Genomic DNA, 12,926 nt, shown 5'->3' with positions numbered 1-12,926 from the left:
GCAGTGGTACTCCATGTGGTGCCCAAAAGGCTCATAAATTATTTGCTCACCTATTTTGAATATTTACAGCTTCAGCAAACGGGACCCTGTATAAAGCTGATGACATTGAGGTATTTCATATAACCTAACAGTTTCATTCTTTGATTGTCTCAACATTTTGAATTCAAATTGTCTTTGCTTAACTATAATTTAAAAGTTGCCGTAGTGTGGGAACATGAGAAACAACATCCTTGCAGGAATTTGTCAGTAAAATTCTCACTAAAAGACTAATCAGAGCACAATTCGAGAAAGTAAAACTAGGTTTTGGGGGAGGGTTCTTTTCCTTTTTTAATCAGGGCAAGTTATGTGCTAGGACTTGCAAGTCTGCAAACAAATTAAGCAAATCACAGGAGTGAGAAAGTGCAATGTAAAATTGCTGTCAGCACAAAATACATGTTATTCACATAAATCTGTCGGACTCGTTTCAGTAGTCAGCTAAAAAAAAATGTTGTAATGAGAATATAATAATCAACTAAGGTATCAGGTTCCTAATGCAGCAGATACACGGCTTTTTTGTTTCAAATGGTATCTAGTACTGATCAGAATAACACAGATAGAACTCAACATAATAACTAGACGTATTCTGTTTAGTGTCCTGGACTCTTAAATATAGCAGAACAATTTCACCACAAATGGTATTTTAACTCTGGCTGATTCACATTTTAATTGAAGTCTAAATTTTCTAACTAAGTTATCATTATAGAAAGTTCACTGAAGTGCACTTCCATTATGTGAATTGCAGCATTCTCGGGGTGCCTAGCTCAATGGAGAATGACAAAATTAATGTCAAAACTCTTGTTTTATTACCTTGAGGATGGGGAAGGATTCACAAATAAAGCAAATTTCATAACACAGACTAAATAATATAATCATTTCATGGAAAAAGGAGGGGAGAGATTCCTCAGGACTGATTTGTTGGCCTTTTCTGTAGAACTGGATAAAGAAGGGGATCTGTTACAAAAGTGGTGCAAGTTGACGTAACTGGCCTTTATAACAAAGCTCTGAGCTCTCAACTGTATCATGGAATTTTTGGAAGGTGTCCAGTTATTTATCCAAATTAATCCTAAAGACTTCATCTACTATTGGTGGATATTGTTTTGAGATCAGGATTTTTTCTGGTGTGTCCAAGTGTATTTCATTTATAACTAAGTTTTGATTGTTTGATAGTTAACAGAAAACTTTGTACGCACAGGTGTCTCCTTAATAGTCCAGATACTTGACTTGAGAATTCAGGTAATATACAATTGAAAAGTATTCTAGGTATGGAGAGAGACAAGCTGCTCTTTGCTTTTATCACTTTTAACGCCTTGGCTTCGTGTCTGCCCTGTTCTGCATTTTCTGCTCACTGTTACACTTTTAATGGGTATGAAGTTGTAGATCTCAGACCCAAATTTCCTCAGCTAGATGGTTTTCCTTGCTCAACTTCACACCATTTCTACTGATCTCTTCTTCAAGAGAAAGGGAACCACCATCTAATATTGCATTTGAGCTCAGACTTTGAGCTCAGGAGAAGCAGGGGCTCTTATCTGCCTAAGTAAAGAGCTGATACCATCAGAAAGTGAAAAAGATTTACACTTGTTACCTGTTATTCTTTCCCTCTTTTCTTTTATCTGTGTTTAAGTTGGTATCATTAATGTGGAAGAGAAGTTTCTATAATCCCAATTTTTCTCATGTGGAGAATGGGGAGAACGCAGGGGGAGCTTTCAAGAATTTATATTGTGTTATTGCAAGGGATTATAGCATCCAGTGGCAGACTCATGATGCTGGTACAGAGGTACAGATGATGTTGCTGTATCTCTACAGGTTGAACTAGGTAGCTCCGCAAACACTTGACCGATGCTATAAATGCTTGGCAAAAAAAATGGTGATGGCTTTATTACAACCTGTCACATGTAACATGTCAGTTGTATAATGCTGGTGTACAGTCTTGTTTAGGCTGTGTACTCGCTTTCTGGTGGAAATCAATTTTAGAATTGCTAACAGTTAACCAATTCATCCCACTTCCTGAAATACCTGAAGATCTTTTGATGACCTCTTAATGCTGCATTGGAGACACTCTGGAACTTGGCTGTGTGACGCTATCAGTGTGGTTACTTACTCAGGTGCAAAGGAACCTTTGGGGGAAGAAAGTCCCAAGTTTTGGACTAAGCTTGTTACAACCCTGAAATCCAAACAGTGACTTAAACCACAATTGCCTCTTAGGCCAAATGTCTGTTATTCTAGTGTGTGGCTTCTAGTTATGTACTTGAGTCTTGCATGCAAATTGCATACGTGTCCTTCTGTGTAGCAGTTACAGATAACTGTGGAGTGTCTTGTCTTACCCGTGTGCCCAGGTTAGCCTTTGTGGTAAATTTGCTCTTTTGCAAGTTAATGTAGCTACAGAGTTTTAAACATTGTAATTTCATTATTACCATTAGCCTAATGAGGTATAACTCCAGATGATACTTTTTGCGAATAAGAACTTTCACTTCCAGTGGCGCTCACCTCTCGGTCCTAACCGAAGCAATTACATTGAGTTATACTTGATACGTATAGCCACTTAATTACTTCCAGAAGGCAGCTGCAAAAGTCATCGTCTTATGCCGGAGTAATCTATATAATGCAGCTCTACTGTATATATTAGCTCTTGCTCTTTTCTGTAGCAATACCAGCTCTATCAGCCTCTTTGGGTTTCTCTGCCTAAAGCTTCTCAAAATTGTAAAGCTTAGAGAAGTACTCACTAATTGGGTATATTCTAAGTGGAGAAAAATCTCATTAAAATCGAGGAGTTATTTGTGGATGTTGAAAAAGAAAATAAGCTTTTGTAGCTGGAGTTCACTGCATCATTATTTTAATTTATATGTGGCTTGGACCCACATACAAAGGGCAGTCTGGGTCATGCCTACAGGCACTTAGTGGCAGCTGTTGTTGTTTAATCAAGAAAGGAGAAGATGCACTAAGAATGGAAATACATACACATATATATATTGCTGTGACAGAGAGCTGGTTACAAGATCCAGAATTCCCCAAGGGTCTTGGCATAGATTTTTTTTTTTTTTCTTTTAATACATGAGGAAAGTTTTGGTCAGTTTGAGATAAGTTTTTTTTATTACTGAGGCATCACAGGCATCCAGACTGTGTTTAACAAAATTTATTAGTGCATGTGTATGTTGGAGCACAAAGAGAGTGAAGTTGGGAATAATTCCAGACCAAGTATCTTTCAATACCTTTGTTCAACTGTTCTGTGACCTTATAGTTTGAGTGTAAATACTTTCATATCATCATAAAGGATGAAAATCAAATATGAGTAAAGGTTGAATAAGACTTCAGATAGGTTTAAAAAAGAACATAAATCAGGGAATGGGAGAGGAAATAATAGGAGAATAACTATGAATCAACCATAAATCTTTGTATTATGATGCTCTTAGATTTTTTTACCTTTCTCTTCAGGTCTTTTGGATTCCATTTCCCTTTTTTCTCACAAAAAATGCATGTTTGAGTTATACTTGGCAGGTGAGTGGACCCACATTCCAAAGACCTTCCTGTGGCGGCTCCTGAGAGAAGTTACATGCAAATACCAGCTTTATCACAAAGAACTTGCAGTAGAGCAGCAATTGTTTCCAAAACAAAATTGTATTAGTTTGAGGTATGGAAGGTGGCTGCTTTTCATACCATGAGGATTCAGTGAGGAAACACTTTTCAAGAGGTAAGCGTGCATTTAATGTGTGCTTTCAGGGTTTCTTGAGATACTGTTTTAACAATGAAAATCCCAACAGTGCAATATGATTCCATATTTCCCCTCTGTACTCTATTTTACAGGGTGTGCCCAGCAACTTGCAACAAGCACAGAGGTAATTTCATCAGCAGGTCATTTCATGGCTGGGAGACATGGAAGTGGTTTGAGGATGTGATCTTCATGGATGGGAAATGCTGTCCTTGGTTCTGTTCGAAGGAAACTCATTTTTATTGGACAAATGAGACAGAGCAGTACATGAGATTTTAACTGAAGGTTGCTCTAGTTATTTTTCCTTAATTTTGTTGGCATTTTTTTTTTGTTTGTGTGTTTTTTTTTCATTTGGCTTGGTTTCTTTCCCCAATGGGAATGCAATTGATTTGCTAGAAAATGTTGCACTAATATCTAGATATATTTCATAGGAAAATAAATACCAAAATAAAACTAGGGATTAACCAGCTCTTCTTAGTATTGAAACTAGTTCACATAATATTCTAAATAGTTGTTCTACCACTGAAATAGAGACCTTAATTAACTAAACCATGCCAATTAAATGTATATAAAAGGAAGAAACCTCCACCAGACTTAAACTTGTAAATGATGTTTTCCATAATTAGTAAATAATAATATAAATTTATTACAGAACTATTCTGTTATCCTTGCATTAAGAAATACATTTGTCTGCAGCATACCGAGAAAGAAGAAATTACTACTCTCAGTGTTTGAGGACGAGACTCTCTTCTCCATGCGATTAAAACTTCTCTGGAAAGGTTTTACTTGTTTTACCCCCCTACAGATAACTTATGGGTTTCTTGAAACACTGATGTCCCTTACAGCCTACTATGACCCCCGGGTGGCCTGGCCTTGGTTTCTCTTTGTTGACTGGTGCTGAAGTGTGATCCTAAGTTCTGTAGAAGAGCACTGAAGTCAGTAAGATCCTGGATCAGGACCTTATTGAAAGCAGTCACTAGAGCATCCATCAATAAATGGTACAAATGCTACTGTTTATGGTAGTGATACCGCGTTGTTACTGACTGCTTATATTACCATATATTTCTTTTCAGAAGAGCAATAAGAAATACTTCTCAGTGAAGTTACGTATCATTGAAAACTCCTGTAATGTTGTGTTCTGTCTCTTTTCACCACCTACCTTCGGTCTAAAAGATGGAAATATATTCATCCAGTATATCTATGCACAGCTCTGGAGATTTTAAGAGTATCTTGTCTAACAAAAGTTTATGAGAGAGAAAACTCCTTTTGTTTGCATTGTTTAAGGCCAGAAGAGAGTATGTAGCCTGACCTTCTGTAAATGTCAAACCTTAAGAGCTCTTGAATTGTTCTTTGCTTCTACCAGAAAACATGCAGTCATTCCTGTTACTGTTGGAATTGTTAGGACTTCTGATGGGTTGTTCCAATACTTCATTAACTTCGTTGTAATCACTTCCAGGCTAATTTGCCATCCTCGGCCTCCACCTAATTTTTCTATTGGATGACAAAATTATGTTGTTAATATTTTGTTCTCAAAATTCACATAGCGTTCTGTGCAGATGCCATTGTAGAGAGAGTGGAATTTTGTGAATAAAATGGTAGACATTAACATACTGCAACCTTCTCAGAACCTTGAAAATGGATGAACATAATTCATGCGCATTAAAAAATTACATTATTTTGAGAAATATAATTTGTGATTATATAGGCCAGAACATATAGCTAGCAGGTAGTTAAATGTAATTGATCCTTCAAACAACTTTTGACAAGTGGATTAAAAAAATTGCAGTCTAATTCTGTATTAAGTCTGTCCTTTATTCATTGATGTAAACATCACAGCACCTGTAGCATAAGTAGTACCCACTGAATTGACAGTGCGAACAAGCATGTGCTGTACCACCTGTGTGATCCGTTGCATTTCCAAAGTAGCAGAGGTGGTGGATTCCTGACTCTCGATTATACGCTGAACAGTTTGTAACTCTGAAAACAGGACATGTTTCTGAAAGATGGACTAACAGAAAGAACAATATTGAAAATGTACATGGATGAATTGTTCTTTCTGAGGGCAGTCACGAAATACTTTGTAATATTCAACCAGTCAGACTGCACCACTGATTTAACCATCCATAAGCTGTAATTAAGCAACACAAGCTGACAGGCAGTGCATTTCTATAAGCTTATTGCACATCTCAGATGCCTTTGAGATAATTAGGCTTTCAGACCGCTCTCTCCTTTTACTCTAGGCCCATAGATTCAGAATCGATTTGACTTTCAGCAGTTCCTTACCTCTGCCAGGTACAATTACATTTCCATTCTTTGCAAACAAAAGAAAATCCCTAAGTATTTAACGTTTCTTTTTTGGTCTCAGAATCAAACTGGTTTATATGGCAACAAAAGAAATGGCCCTCAAAGCCACTGCATGAATCTGTGACATCCGAGGGATGTAACAGGAAAGTTAGGTAAGGCTGGTGTTATACATTTCCCAGACCTTCAATATAAAGATGTGTTTCCAAGGAGGAATACTGCTGACAAACAATCCAACTCATGCTTTTTTTTTTTTTTTTTTTTTTTTTTTTTTAATATAGAGCCCTTCATTGAGAGCATCGTATAATGCTTTATAGCAAGAGTGAATTACAAGCTCTGGATAGTAGCTTGACTACTGCATTAGAGGAGCCCTGAAGTTGAGAGCTGGAATTTAGAGAGGGCGTAAAAAAGGGGAAGGGACTGGCAGTGTAGCAGCTCAGGAATGGGTAAATCCTTTCCTGGTAGGGTCAAGCTGGGATCTGTGCTGGAAATATTCCACTTGTGCTGGAAGGTCTGGGAGAGAAACAAGAATCTGGAGTCATGGACATCCCCTGCTTTTTTGCCACCGAAGTCATGAGTGAGGTAAGTGTGGAGGGGACGGGCGGATCCAGAAGCAGGAGCGGAGCAGAGTGCTGTAACCCCAAGGAAGGTTTCTAAGCACTTTGAAGCTGTGGCTCTCTGGGACCTAAGCATGACATAGCTGAAAAGATGGGAAAGTTAATGGTGATGGGGAATTGTCTTTGCAAATACTAGAAAATTAGAATGGGATATGGGCAGGTTTTGGAAAAAGCTAACCAAACAAAAAAGCCTAGGGCTTTTAAAAGACTCCGAAGTCTCTTGCAGGTCACTTCTGAGTTATGGAAAAGGCAGTCAATTTTGAGAATGTTTCTTTAAGTTTGCCTCTTCACCAGATAAAGAACACGTTACTGTCCATACTGATTTTAAGACTACTCTGAAAAGCATCATAGAACATTTTGTCTTCCCAAAATCTTCTTATAAGGGACCAAGACTTATTTTCGCTTCTTAAATTACTGTGGCTTGTATGCAAGACCAAATATGCAGCTGGTTTAAGTAGGATTGTGGTCTTTTTTTGTTGAAGTTAACCAATTTCCAGTCTCTAGAGACAAAACCCAATCATACTGAAACTCCAAAAATGCAGACGCATGATAACAAGTTCTAGACGAACTTGTTACTTTTATAGGGTGCTGGGTATGGTGTTATTACTGTCCCAGATCTGTGGCTTTTTCAATACCAAGAGGAGTAAATGTCTTTATATTTTTGTCTGTGTTTTTTTCTTATATATTTTGCTTTGAAGACTAAGAATTAATGTAGCTAATAGAAAAAACAGCTAGTAATGCTTTGCTTTTCTAGTTAAGTGAATTTTCATAGAGCACAAACTTTGATGGTAAACAGTATAATTTCCTAAGAAAATCTGAAGAGCTAACAAGCATAAGAGAGAGCATTTAGATGATTATTTGAGTTATATTTATCAGAAGGAAAGAAGTTTCCCATTTAATATTTTGACAGGGATAGTAAACAGACCAAAGGTCTGAACGCAGAATCAACAAATACAGGCCCCATTGATGTCTGCAACATAAATGCTAGAAGGGACAATCTGTTTTAGTTATGCTTTTGAGCACACTTTAAATCTAATTTTAGTGCACAATAAAAATGAATGCCCTGTTTTCCAACTGCTTCTGCTGAGCTTGAGTTTCCATACCAGATGGCTTTATATTATGTTAAAACTCAACATACAGTATGATAGCATTCATTGGATCTGCTGAAAGTGACCTTGCATTTTTTTTTCTGTGTGAGCACAAAATATGACACTTATTAATTTTGACATGCAGAAATGTTGGTTTTTCTAGTTTGTTGTCATATTCTGTTTTATCTGGTTTTATGGGTTAGTTTTTTTTTATGGTCAGAAGTGTGTGGTGTTTCTACTTTAAAGATAGATTCAGATACAAGCCATAACAAAATTACATATAGATCTTGTACAGTATATACAATGTATATATTACTAAATGTTGTGCACAAATCACATCTGGGCCTCCAATTATGTCTCTGAATTTTGAATTTTTGAATTTGCAGCTGGCTGATGCCCATGCTTTATCTTTCATTCACTCCTGAGCTTCCTCCACCCTTGCACTACGTCATTGCGTCCATGCAAGCTCTGACCTAAAGGCGTTGCCGTGCTGACATCAAACCAGAGCAGCAGTGCTTTTCCGTGGGAGTCAGCTGGTGTCCCTGGAGCTTGAAAAAACCTCAGTTTTTTTTCTGCAAAGACTCTGTGGACAGGGCAGTGCCTAAAATTAGACTGTGAGTAAAGCCTGCGCTCCACCTTACAGGTGAAACCTTGATGAAAAATAAAATGTCACCATGTCATTAACAGTTGTATGATTTGTGCCGCTTCCTACACTGAAAACTCTGCAGTCCTGCAGAGCTGTAGCTGTGCAAAGTGTGTGCAAAATGCTCCGTTTTTGATTGTTTTCCTTGTCTCTGCTTTAGAATGGCAAATGACTATTCAAGCTGCATGGCAGCTGTGAGTCTCTAATTATGTAGAATCATAGAATTGTTTAGGTTGGAAAAGACTTCTAAGATCATCCAGTCCAACCATTAACCTAACACTACCAAGTCCACCACTAAACCAATTAAGGGGAGAGTATATTCATTTTCATAGTCCTGTCCTCAAAAGCTTGGCCCTTTTTTAAAAAGCTGGGTGAAGTTACAAGCATGATAACCTGGTAAGGGCAAGGAATGCTTCGGAGCACATGGTAATGTAGAACTGGTTGTATTTGCATTCCTTTGTGGCTACCAGGTGCTGCTAACAATTCATTTTGCCTGACCTTTAGGCAGTAAGTATGCAGTGCAAGGATGAAGTTCTGCTCTGATTTCCCTTTGATTCTTCTATTACTTGAACGATATTTCGACCTACAGGTCATGCAGACTACTTATTTCTTGGTGATTTTGTTAGTTTGCACTTAACTGACCTGGCTCTTTATTAATCTGAAACTTTATTCGGTTTCTACTCTTTCTATCTCCGTTAGCAACCATCATTGGTATGTTAATCCTCACAGCATTTCTGAAGGGTGGGAGAAACGTGTAATACTTTATACTGAGGCTTGAGAGAGAAAAAAACTCACCTTGCCACCACGTGCACAGGAACCTGTTGGGGATGGATTACCCAAATTCTAGGATACTTTCCTAACTACTGAATCATGTCTTTTCCTTCTAGCAACAGATATTATTTTATATATGAATATAATGTATATAAATGATGTACATTTTAATATTATTTTAAGTATTTGGTGTGACCCAAAATTCGTTTTCTCATTATTTTTCAAGTGTTTTCCACTGTTAGGTCAATCTTTACTCACAAATAAAACACTGTGATAATATATGAGCTACTGAAATTATTCTCTTAGCTTAAAAATAGGTATATTTTAGAATGAGAAGTAACATCCAGAAAATTGGGGAACAGCTGTATGCAATGACTCACTAGATGTTGTTTAGTTTCTCTGCATGCCAGGTTTCATTAAAAGTTTGGACCCGAATGTTTAATTTCCTCAATGTCCTTTTGAAAGCCCCTATGACAGCAATTGCTTCTGACTTTCCTTGGTGAACTTAGCCACCCGCTAATTCAGTGGCTAGCGGGCTATCTCTGCGAGTGTCTCATATCTTCCTGACATTAAGCACAAGTAAAACAGAGACAATAGTGATTGAGACTGGCAGTTTGTTTGCTGGTTTTTGGTCACGTTTCACTGAAGTCAGTGTCATTTGATAGCTTCTAACACCTTTTAGCCAGGAACTTTTGTGTTAGTTTTGGCAGCGACTTGTCTTTTTCATTTTACTCTGCTACCTTATCTAGGTCGTGTCACTGTTACTGATTTAGTAACTTAAAATTCACACAGAGACACGCACAATATTCTGACTAACACTGCCTTAATTTAAGGGTTCATAGGCTTAGTCATGGTGATGCCCAAAGAGGTGAACATCTCTAGTAGTTCCATTTTCTTTTCCTTGTTTTGATGTGTTAAACTGCTTAAAAATACTTAAAGATGCTTGAAGCAGTTTTCTTTGTCAGCAGTTCTCGCCTTCCTACAGGACACTTGCTAAATAACAGACGGAATGGTAAGAATCCCAATGGCAGGTATTATAGGAATTCTTGTTCATTGAGTGAAAAATGTTGAGCAGCCCTATAATAAGATGTTAGTCACTATATTGTAATTTTGTGTTTGGACCAATTCAAAAGTTTGTTGGATGCATTTTCTCTCCTTTCCATTGCATGCGTAAATTTTGTCCAAAAAAATCTTGTCTATGCAGCATTCTCATGGAACAGGGAAAGTGGAATGATGCTGGATAACAAGCACAAACCTTTTTAGACTTCAAAACCAAACAAAGAGACTGCAATTTGTTAAACGACAGCAGTGACCATGTTCAATTTTAGGCTGGACTTGTCGGTTTTTAAGAAAAATATTGAGTGCGAGTACATTTTTGTAACAATTATAGCAAAGAGAAAGACAAGGTAACAGGAAAAATGGTTTAGCTGGGTTGCAGCTTTATTCATTAATACATCAGAAAACCATCCAGCAGTAACTCAGCCCTAGTCCATATCCTGGCAGAGAGCTACAAATAGCATGTTTTGTCTTCTCTTAACACTGCTGGTAGAAGCTCACGGAGGACAAGAGGGACAAGCAAGAGGGAGGTTCTCTCTGTATCAGGTTTTAGGAACCCCAGGCTCTTTCATTTACCTTCTTCAAAGGCAGCTTTCTGTTAAGGTACACACTTTCCCTGTGTGCCTTGCCAAAGAAATGGGTGTGTGTAAATCATAGAATCATAGAATGCTTTGGGTTGGAAGAAATACTTACATGCTCAGGAAGGTGGGGGTATTTCTGAGACTCAAATTCACAGCTATTTCTGTAACTGGTAAAAAGGGTTAAAACTGTAACATTTTGGAATTCAACGATTATTAATTTTTTTTTTTTCAATGGTATTTTCTGTTTTGGAAATGGAAAACTCTTGCAGTATTCTAACTCCTGTTTGCCTAGCTATCTCATTTCAAATGAATCATTTCATCGATTCATTGGTGTGTTGGAGATCCATCTACTGATGTCACTCCAGCTGTTCCTCTGTGGTGAAATTAAATGTGATAGTTCAATGTTTTCTACAGCTACATTTTATTTGGTTATTTTAGCTCAGTCCCTCTAGAGAAATGTAGCACCTGACAGGGAATTCACCCTTTTGTTAAGTTTGCAGCACCTGGCCACTCTTCTGGGTTTGCTCTCAGATACGGAAACCTGATGGCAAGGCTTTTGTGATTCAGTGGAGTAAGAAAAGGCGGGGAATGAAATCATTGCGCACCTCCCTCGCTCCAGAGAGTGGTCAAAGAGGACAGAGTGAAGCTGAGGCCCTGTGTCCCCTGCTGACACAGCACACTCATACAAAAGTGACGTTGGAGATGGCTCGAAGCTCCTCATCAGTGTAATGAAAATTGCATTTTGGTGCCATGTGACTGAGGGGATATGGCCAGGCTATTTCAGCCGCGGGAAGGGGGGAAGTAGGGAGAGGATGGATCTGTGAGGCAGCTTGCTGGGAAGAGCTTTCTGCTGGCTGCAGTTGTTGCCTGGATAGATGGGAGGTGTAGAGATAAACTGCTTCTCCAGCAGTTAACCATTGCCTGAAGCTATAATTGTTTTCAGTGACAACATCCCTGGTCTTCTGGGGCGCTGGAGTGGGCGAAGTCACCAACAGAGCCATTACAATTTTGCAGCTCACTGGAAATTGCAGTCTAGGGCTGTGCTTCGCCCTGCGTGGCCGAGTTGTCACTTTGGGATCTCTGACAGACTCCTGGCTGGCAATGCAAACTTTCCCTGAGGTGTAAGTAGGAACTAGTCAGTCTTTTATACTGATTCCAGTAGACAGAGAAGCAAGAGGAAAAGGTATACAGTTTTGCTCTTAATTGACATTTGTCTTCATCTGCTACTTGCAGCCTTAAGTGAGCTTCTTGTAGAGTCTTTCAGGTCTGTATCTCCTGTTAGATACCCTTTGGAGATCTGGTGCTGATTCAGGATCAGTTTAATTTATTCAATCAATTTTTTCTTGTATGACACAGAAAACAATTTTACTCTATATTTTCAAGATTAGACTTAGTGGGTTTGACTTCTTTGTATGTTCTGATGTTATTGAATTATTATCTGGTTTACCATACTTTGTCCAGTATTTATGAAAGATTGCGTATCGTTGAATACATAATAGTAATACTATGTAATGCCGATTCTGAAAATTTCCATGCATGGTTGTGAAACATAAAAAGTCATCTTATTATTGATGTGTTACTATTAATATTGATGCCATAACACAGTGTTGCATCAATTGTAATAAATTGCTCATATAAGGAAAGTAAACAGAAAATGTTCCCAGTAAAGTAATTCAAACATTACATACAGAACAGCAGTGGCAAAGTCAAGCAAGGAGACTTTACAGTGGCATTTTACTGAATAACTAAAATTTTATTGACTTATGTTCCACATGATGGAGCATTAAGCAGTCCCCCACGCCCTAATTCCCTTCTCAATGGCAGCAGGAATGACCTGCAATTCCCATCAAATTATGTTTCCTTGGTACTGCATCTTTCGGTCTTTATGTTGCTTTTTGACATTACCACTTTTTTTTTCCCTTCCTCAAACCCATCTCTAGAATTAAGGATTTTCTTTAGAAAAGTTTAGAAGAGTTTTTTTTAATGCATTTTGAGACAAAACTTTTTATAAGGTTTGCCTCTATTTCACTCTTCTTTGGAAATGCCTATTTTCTATATAACACTTCATATTGATAATAAAAGGAGTCCTACCTATCTGTAGAAATTTTTACCACAGACCAGACATTG

This window comes from Pelecanus crispus, chromosome 9, assembly GCF_030463565.1.
Source record: "Pelecanus crispus isolate bPelCri1 chromosome 9, bPelCri1.pri, whole genome shotgun sequence".
Lineage (NCBI taxonomy): Eukaryota > Metazoa > Chordata > Aves > Pelecaniformes > Pelecanidae > Pelecanus > Pelecanus crispus.
Note: the sequence above shows the minus strand (reverse complement) of the source record.